The sequence below is a fragment of the Alligator sinensis genome, unplaced genomic scaffold, assembly GCF_000455745.1.
Source record: "Alligator sinensis unplaced genomic scaffold, ASM45574v1 scaffold788_1, whole genome shotgun sequence".
Classification (NCBI taxonomy): domain Eukaryota; kingdom Metazoa; phylum Chordata; order Crocodylia; family Alligatoridae; genus Alligator; species Alligator sinensis.
Genome location: NW_005842140.1, coordinates 124525 through 136348, shown reverse-complemented (window position 1 = coordinate 136348; position 11824 = coordinate 124525). Strand labels below are relative to the sequence as shown.

General features: G+C 43.0%; 1 long non-coding RNA gene across 1 annotated transcript in view; it reads right to left on the bottom strand.

Annotated features, from left to right (window-relative positions):
* Positions 1-2515: 2515 nt before the first annotated feature.
* LOC112550540 overlaps positions 2516-11824 on the bottom strand; it is a 13558-nt gene continuing 4249 nt past the window's right edge. Inside the window, exons 3-5 of the long non-coding RNA XR_003094435.1 lie at positions 9810-10022; positions 4337-4528; positions 2516-2862 (exon numbers count right to left, since the gene is read on the bottom strand). This is a non-coding gene — a long non-coding RNA (uncharacterized LOC112550540). The remainder of the gene's footprint in view (positions 2863-4336; positions 4529-9809; positions 10023-11824) is intronic.

Sequence of the window (11824 nt, the reverse complement as noted above, 5' to 3'; positions counted from 1 at the left end):
GAAAAGCCTTTGAATGAAAATCTGTGTGTTATTCTTCAGCTCTGTTATCTGTGCTCTGAGCATCTCTATTGAATCTGTCCCCATAGGGGACTTAAAAACCATTCAGCTTAGTTTTTGGATCCAAATGAGGCTTAGGCAGGAGCTGGATGCCTAGCTGCTTAGACAGGGCCAATTCTGGGCATGAGCAAAAGCAAAATTGCAGGCTCTCAAGAGCTTTCAGATCATAAAGGGGAAATATTCACTGAGTTGAGGTGGCTGTCAAGCAGGGTTTTTTGGGTTGTTTTTCTTTTTTCCTTCCCTGGATTGTAATTTTGGCCTTAGTCTGCCTAAGATTTTAGACTCTTACTGGTAACTGTTCCTTTGGATCTGGCCCACTGACTGTCTCTCATCCGTCAGATTTGAGTCACTGATTCAGGATCAATGAACTCAGTTTATAAGTGGCATTAAGTGGCAGCCTTCCTGATCCTTCAGAAAACTTACATACACATCTTCCTGTCTCTGACTAGGCATTTGGAAGCTTCAGTGTTCATAACATGTTTTTAGGATAGTTTCACTTTATTGTTATGCATTAACTAATCAAAACCCCATTCCTATAAGCTGCCTGCATCTGCTTATGATTAAATGAAGGAGTGTCACCATTCTTTATGAGCAGGTGTCTGTGTTTTCTATCATTTCAGATAATTAATGCTTTCTTTTCCCCCTAATGCCGTTTATTGCAATAAATACTGCTGTTGCTATGTTTGTGCCTCTTTTCAAAAAAATATTTACAGGTGAAAATCTGATCGTCCAGGTGAGGCCACCAACATACACAATTGGTTACACAAGTGTGCAAGGATGAGCATTTGAGATTCTCTTCGCGTGCTCCACTATTTTAAAACCCTCACCATTAGCTGCAATATAAATGTGGTAGCAAACTTTTCATAGCATTGATGCATACGTTCACAATGAGAACAGGAGTCACATGGCTATCTTCATCAGCTTAGCCTCCACACAATATTATCAAAGCAACATTTGACACTACACCATTCAAGTTGCATTTGCAACTAACAATATATCTTGTCAGACAGCAGTTTTATTTAAAACCATAAATATCACAATGCCATGCCTCAAAAGACATCTCTCTGAAATTGATTTTTAAGCCTATGAAGAGCACAGAAAACTGGTGGCAAAAAGTATATTGATGAAAAAATTAATATGCGCTTCCCACAGGATTAATACAGCAGAACATTTTTGTAACATAAAAGTGTATTTCTCTGTGTCATGTCCATATTCAATTTTTACAGCTGTCTCTCTCTCGCTTTCTAATTACCTCCAAACCAGCAGGCAGCCAAATTACATGCCAAGATAGTTTAGGAGTAAGCATGGAGTCTTTTGGCTTTATTCAGATTAAAAAAATAAAAAAAGTAAATACTGTATTTTCTCACATGCAACAGGAGCCTTACTTCCCAAAGCTGGGGTGCATGTTTTAAGAGGGGAAGCTATTCCCTTCACTAGAAAAGAAAAATCTTGTAGATGCTGTGCATGCCATGCAACTGCCAAGATGGCTGCTGCTTGTATCTACTCAGCTTGAGCCAACTGAAGGGGTAGGCTCTTGTGTTAGCCCTCACACAACTGGAGCTATTGGCTGAGCACTGTAACTTGTGACTGAAGCAGCAAGTCAGCTGCTGGTAGTGAGTATCTTGATGAGGCCCGTGATGCAGAAACACTTTGGGCATTTTTACACAGAATGTGGTGCCAGGCACTTTAATTAGCAAGCCATGCTAATTAAAAGCACCTGCGTATCATGTGCATGAGGATCCCCATGCATCCCTGCGCTGAAAAAATGGTGGCGATGCACTTTGAATTAAAGCTCAAACATGTTTTATTTCAAAGTGCCTGCTGCCATTTTTTCACCATGGGAATGTGCGGGAATGGTGATACACATGACACAGAAGGCTGCCGGACCACAGCAATTTCCATGCTCCAGCAGACTTGATTATTCAGGTCTGCTCCAATGCACTGTAGTTCCAGCTCATTCAAGTAGGCTCCCCACACATCTACAGGAGCCCTTTGTTTGCAGGTATTCATATGGAAAACTACTACTTTATAGAGAACTAACAATCTTGGTACTGCTGCCTCCACGCCCCTGCCTGTGGCCTGCAGGCCACGGATCACAGGTGTGTCCTGACTCTAGACCACACTGTCACCGCTGCAAGATCCTGGCCCTGGAGCAGCTCCCAGCCCAGCTGTGTGCCCTACCAGAGCTGCTGGGCGGTCTCCATGGAAACCCGGGCCCTGCACTGTCATGGGCCCACTACTCCTGGGGTCTCCATGGAAACCAGCTGCAGCAACACAGGCAGGGATTGCTGGGAAATGGAGCCTGCCACGGCCCTAATCTGTCCTGCAAACTAGACTTTGCCCACCCCGGTATAGCCAAACTTCTGTCAGTATGGTTATGAGAAGACTTGGCAGAATTCAAATTTTTTTAAAAATAATTTCGACAGATAATATCAATGCTTATTTTTAAGCTTTTATTTTGATTTTTATTGATTTACATTTTCAGGATTCCATGGAATTCGGGACATGGGGGGGCAGACAATTTATTAATGACACATGTTACTACTGTAGGACTGCTGCCAGCTGAGCAGCAGAGCTGCCATCAGTTCCTGGCTCTGCTTGCCCATAGCTCCCTTGTCTGCTTTGTCCTTTCCTTTTCCTTTGTTTCCAGTTCCCTAGGGTTTCTCAGAGTTGCAGTCCAAACTACAGTCAGCATGGTTCTGTAGGACTGCTCCCTCTGTCATCACACACTCCATCAGTCATCATTTTTCTTAGATTCCCATTCTATCAATTTTGATTATTAACAATGGAAGTATTTTTTTCAATCTGTGTGAGGTGAAAGCAACATTTATCAACATTTACTGATAAAAACTGAATCCTGCCAAGCCTAGTTATGAGTTACTATCACAGAAAAGAGGCAATGGCTTATAAGATGTAGAAATTCAAAATAATTAAATTTAAGAATGAAAATGTATGAGTAACAACTATACCCTACTTCATAGCTGTGATGCTGGGGTCAATGATAACCCCAGCCCTCTTACATATGTACACAGCATGCAGTGGGGACCTGTACTACAGGATTACATACAAGTTCAAAAGGTTCACATAATTATATGTGAACTATTTTACTGAAAAAGTAAAAGTTTGTAGGGACACAGAGAGAAGACAACGGAGAAGAAGTAAATCCCTGCCTACTTTTACCCAATGGTAAATTGTTCAGACATCCATACCCATATACTATTTATGGAACCAAATTTACATTTTAGCTAACCTTATTTTATACTTTCCTCTCCCTACACATTGCCTATCAGTTCTGCTCTTATTTAAGTGAAGAGACTTAAGCTAGAAATAACCAACACTGAAGCCACTAAAGAAAATATGAATTGTGGTTTCAGAGAAGACTAAGCTGAAATATAGTTAAAAAGCATGCCCTGAAGAGCCTCCTAGCAGCATCTTGCCTCTCACTGGAGACCCTCTGCGGTCTTCTTTCAGTCACTCAGAGCCATTATTATTAAGAATTTGAAACAGAAATGTACTGGACCATGACCTGGTTTTCAAGGGTTAGCAGACAGTATTATAAGCCTCCTCTCAAATGTGTCAGGAGAGGCACTAGCACTGGTCACTGGGACTGGCAAGAGTTCAATATCACGAAGGGATTGAGTCTCATTAAAATTGACCCTCCAGACTAGCTGGTAGCCAAAAATTAAAAACAAATAAATGTTCTTTGAAGTCCTGTTCCAACACTTCATGAAACACTTTTGCTAATTGTTCATTTTAGGCTCTAGTGAAACCTCAGAACTTCTAGCCCCATGGGTAGATCCAGGTGGCTGCCATTGTAGCCCTCTTCAGCTGTGCAGTGCATGCTCAGTTTGATCCCTGAGCTCACTGGCTTCTTAGTGCCGCTCTGGCCAGAGCCTCTTCTTTGGCATGGCCCCAAAACCAAAGGGGATGAAAACCACAACCACTCAGCCCCCTTCTTATCTGTGACCGAATTTGGTGGTAGGCAAGGAGATGGTGGGACACGTGCTTATAAGCTGATGACCATTCACCGCATAGATAAAGTGCAGCTACAAGCCCTGGATCTACCCTGCCTAGGCCTGAACTGACTCTCACTTATACTGGCTTTGCACCAATGGAGCTCCATTTTTCTTCAGTGGAGTTACTCCTTTTATACAAATGGAAAGGACAGGTCAATTGAGTCAAAAGAATTGATGGATTTATTTTCTAAGCTTTCATTATCATTTATTATACTTCTGACAACAAAACATGAGACAATGAAGTTGTGAATATTTATACTCACCAAAATGGAGGCTTATTTTGTAAGATACTAACTCTTCTGACAGCATGGGTTCTCAGCTGGAAGGCAGCATGACAGAGGTGATGTTACAAGCCTTTATAAATAGCACATAAAATGTATCTGTCTGTTCGCTTCATTAAACTTTCCTGATGAAGGCCTCAAGAGGGGGGTGATCAACTGGAGCTTTTTTCCCACCTTTAAATAGAATATTTAAAATAAGACACTAAATGAGAATGTTATTTATAGAGAAATGCCACTGGAATGTATCCAAAACAGAGCAGAGCATATTTCATACCTAGATTGATTGACTGACATGTTTTATACATACACAATTTCTCACTTCCTCAGTTAAAATGATTTAAAAGACCGAGACTTGTTTTTAGTGCTTTGATCAAAATAGAACATATTAGGATAATAAGCAAGCAAACCCAAAATGTAAAAAATAATTACTTGCATAGCCTATTAAAACTGCTCAACAAAATTACATACATGTCATAAAATTCTATCACAAAGAACACTATTTGTGAGCAATCTGCAGACAATTATCTGACTGTCATCATATTTGTCAAGGCAATAATCTACTGATAGACATGCTTAACCTTTAGCTGGACTTCTAAAGCACCCATTTTAGTCGGCCTTTAGCTTTTCCTTTGGCCTAACTGCTACATGATCTTGACTGCTAAATTTTACTACTGTTTGTCAGAGTGATAAAGAGCATTTGAAAAGAAGTGATTATAATGAGCAATTGGAAAAATGAAAGACAATATAAAACTGTTTTTGCCCTACGGGAAAAATACATACAAAGTTTCATTACAAGAGATAATTTTTACAAGAAAACATTGCCCCATGAATAGAGTTTCCATATTGATGACCTTTTCATATATATGAACAGAGTGTTTTGCTTAAATTTATTTCTTAACAACATATGTACTTATTCAAGCCTTAATGAATAAAATAATCCCTTTGCAAGTACTGGGAGATAAAGTTACAATCTTCAGAGAAAGGACCACATTAAATTAATGTGCTAAATTAAATTAGGTGACAGAGCTTTTATACAGGAATGAATAAGCAGTTATTGTCCAAAGGCCATGCACAAAGGAAATGCATGCATTTAAAAATGACACTGGGGCAGATGGTCACAATATAAAATATGCCACCGGGCTCTTGGCTATACATTAGCAGCTGTCATTCTTGTTGTGAGCCTTAGGTCCCAAACATGACATGTTTACAAGAGCATAATCTGCCTTTACACTAATGTAAAAAAGAAGCAGACACCAATTTAAACACACCTCTACACTGAGGTTACTTAATAAAGTCTGATACAGGGTTAGCCCAAGAGAAAACAGAAAAAAAAAACAATGGTGTATGTTATACTAGCGTATGTGTTGTGTGTCCAGTTATTCTGGGTTAGCTTTTTGCTCAAAGCATACAGAGGACTACCTACTGCCCACTAGGGCTGTGTGAAGCTTTGGTCACTGATTCGATCTGGCGGAGATTCAGCCCAATTCGGTGGCCAAATCTCCAAATCTGAATCAAATCAGGAGACTCTTTAATCTCTCCAAATTGAATTGGAACCCTCCGAATCAATTCAGAAAGATTTGATGACTCAGACACAGACACAGCTTTAAATGCTTTTTTCTGCATACCTCAAGGTACCAGGCAGCTCGTGAATGCTGAGATGTTGGGACGGATGAAGTATCCCACAGGAGCGTGGGGGGGTCCCCAGCGCGCTCGGCAGCAGACCCAGAAGTGGACCAGAAGCACTGCTGGGTCCACCAGGGACTGTGCAGGGAGCCCGCCCCCACACTCCCCCAGCTTGGTGACTGGTGCCTCCTGAGTCTGGGGGCGCACCCAAGGTCCCTCTGCAGCCAATCACTGAGCCAGGTGGGGCATGGGGTGGGGGCAGTCCCCCACATGCTTGCGTTTGACGGCGGACCTAGATCCCCCGCCCGACCTCCACACTTCTGTGGGATGCTCCATCCATCCCACGATTGCAACGTTCAGAAGCCATGCCTGGTACCTCGAGATATGTAGAAAAAAACATTTAAAGCTGTGTCCCCCGCTGCCTCTGCTGCCTTCCCTCTGCTGGGCCCCTGCCGCCTGTCCCCACTCCGGCCGCGCGCCCCGGGCCTCCACAAGAGGACATATAAAAGGGGTGGGGGGTGGTATATGGAATGTATCTTTAAGAGGCCAGCAGTGAGATGACATAGTCTCTCCCCCTGATGCCCTGTGGGTGTGGTTTGTGGTGGTGGGTAGTTGTAGTTCTCCCTGCAAGCTGTGAGCATGTGAGTTGCGGGGGATACCTGTAATCTGCATGAGGAAACAAAACTCATGGAAGAGGTGATCTCTTTTATTAGACCAACTAGATATTTGCAAACAAAGTGTTTTATTTATTTGCAAGCTTTTGGGCGCGCACACCCTACATCAGGCATAGGAGAGAGCAGAGATTGTAAAAGTTCTCCTAAGTAGAAATGAAAATTCTTATTTCACAGGAGAGCTGAAGGTGTGGTAAAGTCTCCTGTTTGGAATAGTTCATTTTGTCCAGGTTAGGCACACAGAAAGGTTGAAAAAGCCTTTTTACATCAAAGTTGCCTGGTGGCAAGCAGGATGTAGAAGTATATTTCCTTCAAGTTATAATGTCTCGTATTTCACAGAAGAGTGGAAAGCTAGAAAGCTCTTCTGGGCAAGAGCTCATTTTGTGGTGAGGTATCTGTGTGTCTCTGTTCTGAGATGCAAATTCACTCCAACAATGGTGGGAGCCTGGTGTTAGCATATCAGTGTCATGAATCAGAGCAGACGCCGGCAGCCGTCTGACTCACACCGGAGTGGTTAGATTTTGAACTCGGCAGGCGGGTAATTGATGGATGGAGTGGAATTAACCAGGCACAGACACGTGTAGGTTACAGGAGTTTGTTTACTTACGTCGCCTAGATAGTGATGACGACGCAGGCGAGCCTTTGTTCCATTACAGCATCGGTTACAGAGTTGAGTACACGCATTCAGGTTACAGCAAAGTAATGACGGACGTGGCGCCGGAACGAACGGTCGGGCTTGCAAGACTTTTCTACGTCAATATTTTACGATGACGGAGATGATTGATTGGGAATTGATCAGGTCCCCAACTCTCTGGTGACGAGCCCAGGTGTCTCCTTAGAGATCCCCAGAGTTCTCCGCCTTGGGCGGAAACCGTTAAACTATTTATAGGCAGAGTTGTTTGATAGAGATACCCAATCATGAACCGTTATATGGAATTTTTAATTTTTTGGCAGGTGGCAGCTCTTTGTCTCCTCAAGTTACAAGATAGTGGGTTAGGTTTTTCTACCTGTTACGTGTGTGCTACGTGTGAGGAGCTTACGCTTATTTTTTGACCAATTATATATAGTTTCCCCTCGCTTTTTATTTCAGCTGACCAATTATCTACAGTACTCCGGCCGCATTTTGTTTCAAGGAATTTTTGGCAGGGATGTCTTTTAACCCTTAATCGTCAAGTGAGGATCATTTGAATGGTATCTCTTGCTTAGTGGCATGGGCACAATTTAATTGGGTTGTGACAATCAGGTGGTAAAATGCTTCCTTCTTGTAAAATTATGAACTTCTTATTTTTAAAAAAATGGCTCTCCTATGCCTGATGAAGGTTGAGTGTTCTCAAAAACTTGCGAATAAATAAAATAATTTGTTTGCAAATATCTAGTTAGTCTAATAAAAGATATCACCTCATCCACAAGTTTTGATTCTTTTTGCCTCTAGACCAATACAGCTACAATCTGCATGAGACATTAACAGTTGGCCCAGCATTAAAAGCCTGATACTCTGGCCGCAAAGAACATGCTGAATGTAATCTTATTGGGTTTGGGGTGGGGGGGAGGGGGACTCAAAATGGAACACAGTAATTATCCCTTCCTTAGATACTTCTTTTCTCATAGATATATTCATAGAAGAGGGAACCTAAACCTAAATTTGTCCCCTAAAGCATTCCCTTCAGTTGTCAATTTAATGTTATGTCTTTTCTAATCCAGTGCTGGTAATCTAAAATAACTGTTAAAAAGCATAATGTTTTTGCAATGACTGCACTATAACCATCTGGCCCCATGACTTTCTTTTGCTGTAGCCAGTAATTCATTCAGCTTTTTAGCCTTACAAAGGTCTTGAGAAATTGCATCCTTTCTGTGTTTTTCATTTCCAAACACTGTGTGAAATGCATCCAATACTGCATATAGTTCGTTACACACACTAGATGTCACTGCATGACCTGAAATATACTCTGGATTTTGATTTCTGTCTTTAGTAATCTGAGACAAAAATGCCACACAATAGAAAATGAACTCTCTTGCCTCCAAAAAACACTACATTTCAGAGGCTTGAATAGGGGAAAATGAACTCACAACTACAAATCACACTAAATTATAATATTACTACCATACATTCCTGCCTCTTGTTTTTGACTTCTAGCCTTCAATTTATTAGCCCCTCTGCCAGGACAGGCTACTTCCCTCAACAGAAACATTTACACCTAGACCTAGATTGTTAGTCTGTCCTCCTTTAACAGTCCAATCTCTATTCTAGTGTTACTTGAAGGCTCAATCCCGGTGCTGGTCTGAATCTGAACAGAAGCAAATGCAAGTGAAGACAAGGCAAAGGATGCCAAGATTGTATTTACCTTTCCCCAGTCCTGAAGCTGGCTGGGAACTAATCCAGTCACCAATATACTTTAGTCTTGGGACTACCTAAATGTATGTCCCCCCCGCCAACAGCCCCAGTGGTCATCTTGACGCACACAGGTTGCCAGGGCATAGGGAGGGTGTCTACACGAGAGGTTTCCTATGCAGTTGACTAAACATCTACACAATAAACGTCTTGCATCTACACATGTGCAGCTATTAGGCTGGATAAACTAATTTACTCCACAGCAGGATAGTACTTTTATTTACAAATACAATCCTGCTGTGGAGTAAAAAACTCTGCAGCACTACACGTGTAGACACTGCTGCACACTGAAGCTCCCTCGTGCTCCAGCCAGCCCCTCTGCAGCATGGGCTGCTCCAACCCGGCTCTACATGCTGCACATGAATAAACTCTAGAGCAGATTGCTCCAGGGTAAATTGCTCCTGAGCACACATTTAAAGAGCATACCTGAGAGCAAAAAACTCCTTGCATGTGTAGATGTGCCCAGGGATGCCCTAGCCAGGCTCCAACTACCCCAACACCCAAGAACTCTTGTATTCTTTGTCAAACAGTCAATTGCTGCCTGACTTTGAATAAGTGAATCCTCTAAGCTGAAGTTTCTGAAAAATGGGGCAATAATAAATCTTGTCAGAAGAATGAATAAAACAATCTTGATCCAAGTTTTTTTTCATATTCTGTGAAGGTATTTTCCTTCCAACCAGCCATAGGAGAGGGCATGTGCCTACATTCCAGCACTGTAGATGAGGCTTACTGTATTTTACCAAAACAACATGCCCCCAAATAAAATACACACCTTGTTTCTGGAAGGCAGAATGTGGAAAAAAAGATTTTTCAAGCATCATGGTCCACTGTATGAGATAGGGTAAGTCCTCCTTGAAACACAGTGTGGAACTGTGCGTGTCTAGAAAATGTGGCATCCCAGGAGACAGTCTGGATGAGGCAGCAGGAAATTCCTGGTGTGGCAGGAAAAGGCAGCAGCAAGACTGTTTGTTCTTTACTGAAGTTCCTGTAAATAAAATGTTGTTTCCACATCACAAACCTCATCAAGATACTATCAGCAACTCACTTGCTGCTTAAGGCACAAGTAACAGTGCTCAGCCAATAGCTATGGCTGTGACTCTGCTCCTTCAGCTTGCTGGAGTCAGAGACAATCAGCAGCTGTCCTGGAAGCTGGGGGTGGGGGGGGCAGCTTTGGGGAAATGGTGCATGTCATATATGAGAATATTTTGATAGACTGCTTCCAAATCCTCAGATGGAGCTCTCTCATTAATATTAAAACTGTTATTTCATTTTTCAGATTTGACTTAGTGCCTCCTCCTCACTGGAGGCTACTCTTGATTTGAACTTCAGATGTTTATTATTTCTTAGTTTACAGAACAAATTCATTAAAATATTTCATAGTTTTTCAAGTGTCAAAACTCCCCATAATAAACATCAAAGCAAGCCATGCCCACATTTTAACTGGAACCAACAGGAAGAAGAATCAGCACTGAATGAATCAGCACTAGTGAATTCTAGTGAAGTGAATAAAAACTGTGGGTAGATTGAAAAGTCTGTCTCTAACTATATACTGCTCACTAAAGTGCAGAGTAATAAAGTGCAACACTGAATGTAAAAAAGTGAAATACTATAGTGTAAAGATCAGGGAATTTGGACTCAATGGCCGTGTCCAGATGAGTATGGACATTTGGTTCCCTGGGGATAACTAGCAGTGGCACGCTTTGTGCCACTGCCAGTTGTCCCAGGGGAATGCCCATGCCACGTGCCCTCTGGTGCATGGCAGGTTACCCTGGGTGAGGTAGGAGAGGCTGGGACCAAAACTGTGCTGGCCCCAGCAGTCTTGCCTTGGGTCCTGGGGGTCAGTATAGCTGCACCCACATTGCTCCTGCACCTGGAAGCCTGCCAACAGCTGGAGCATGGCTCTAGCCAACCAGGCTCCAGTTTTGGGTGGCACACATTGCCTCCACATGCATTGCCCCACTTTTTTCCTGCATGGGATTTTTTTTTCTCTGGAATCTCATAGCTTCATAGTTTCATAGTAGCTAGGGTCTGGAGGGACCTGAACAGATCATCTAGCCTGACCCCCTGCCACAGGCAGTAATGAACGCTGGGTTCACAAGATCCCAGACAGGTGATTTTCATAGATTTCATAGACATCAGGGCTGGAAGGGACCTTGAAAGATCATCGAGTCCAGCCCCCCACCCAAAGGGCAGGAAGTCAGCTGGGGTCATAGGATCCCAGCAAGATAAGCATCCAGTTTCATCTTGAAGGTGTTCAATGAAGGTGCTTGAACCACCTCCGGTGGCAGGCTGTTCCAGACCTTGGGGGCTCGGACAGTAAAGAAGTTCTTCCTTATGTCCAGCCTGAAACGATCTTGAAGTAGTTTGTGACCATTCGACCTCGTCATCCCTTGGGGCGCTCTGGTGAACAAACGTTCCCCCAGATGCTGGTGGTCACCCCTGATAAACTTGTAGGTGGCCATCAGATCACCCCTAAGCCTGCGCTTTTTCAGGCTAAAGAGCCCCACGGCTCTCAGCCTGTCATCGTAGGGTCTGCTTCCCTGACCTCTGATCATGCGCGTGGCTCTTCTCTGGACTCTCTCAAGCTTCTCCACATCCTTTTTGAATTGTGGAGCCCAAAACTGGACACAGTACTCCAGCTGCGGCCTCACTAAGGCCGAGTACAGGGGGAGAATGACGTCCCGGGATTTGCTTGAGAGACGTCCCGGGATTTGCTTGAGACGTCCCGGGATTTGCTTGAGATCATCGAGTCTGACCCCCTGCATAGGCAGGGAAGAGTGCTGGGTG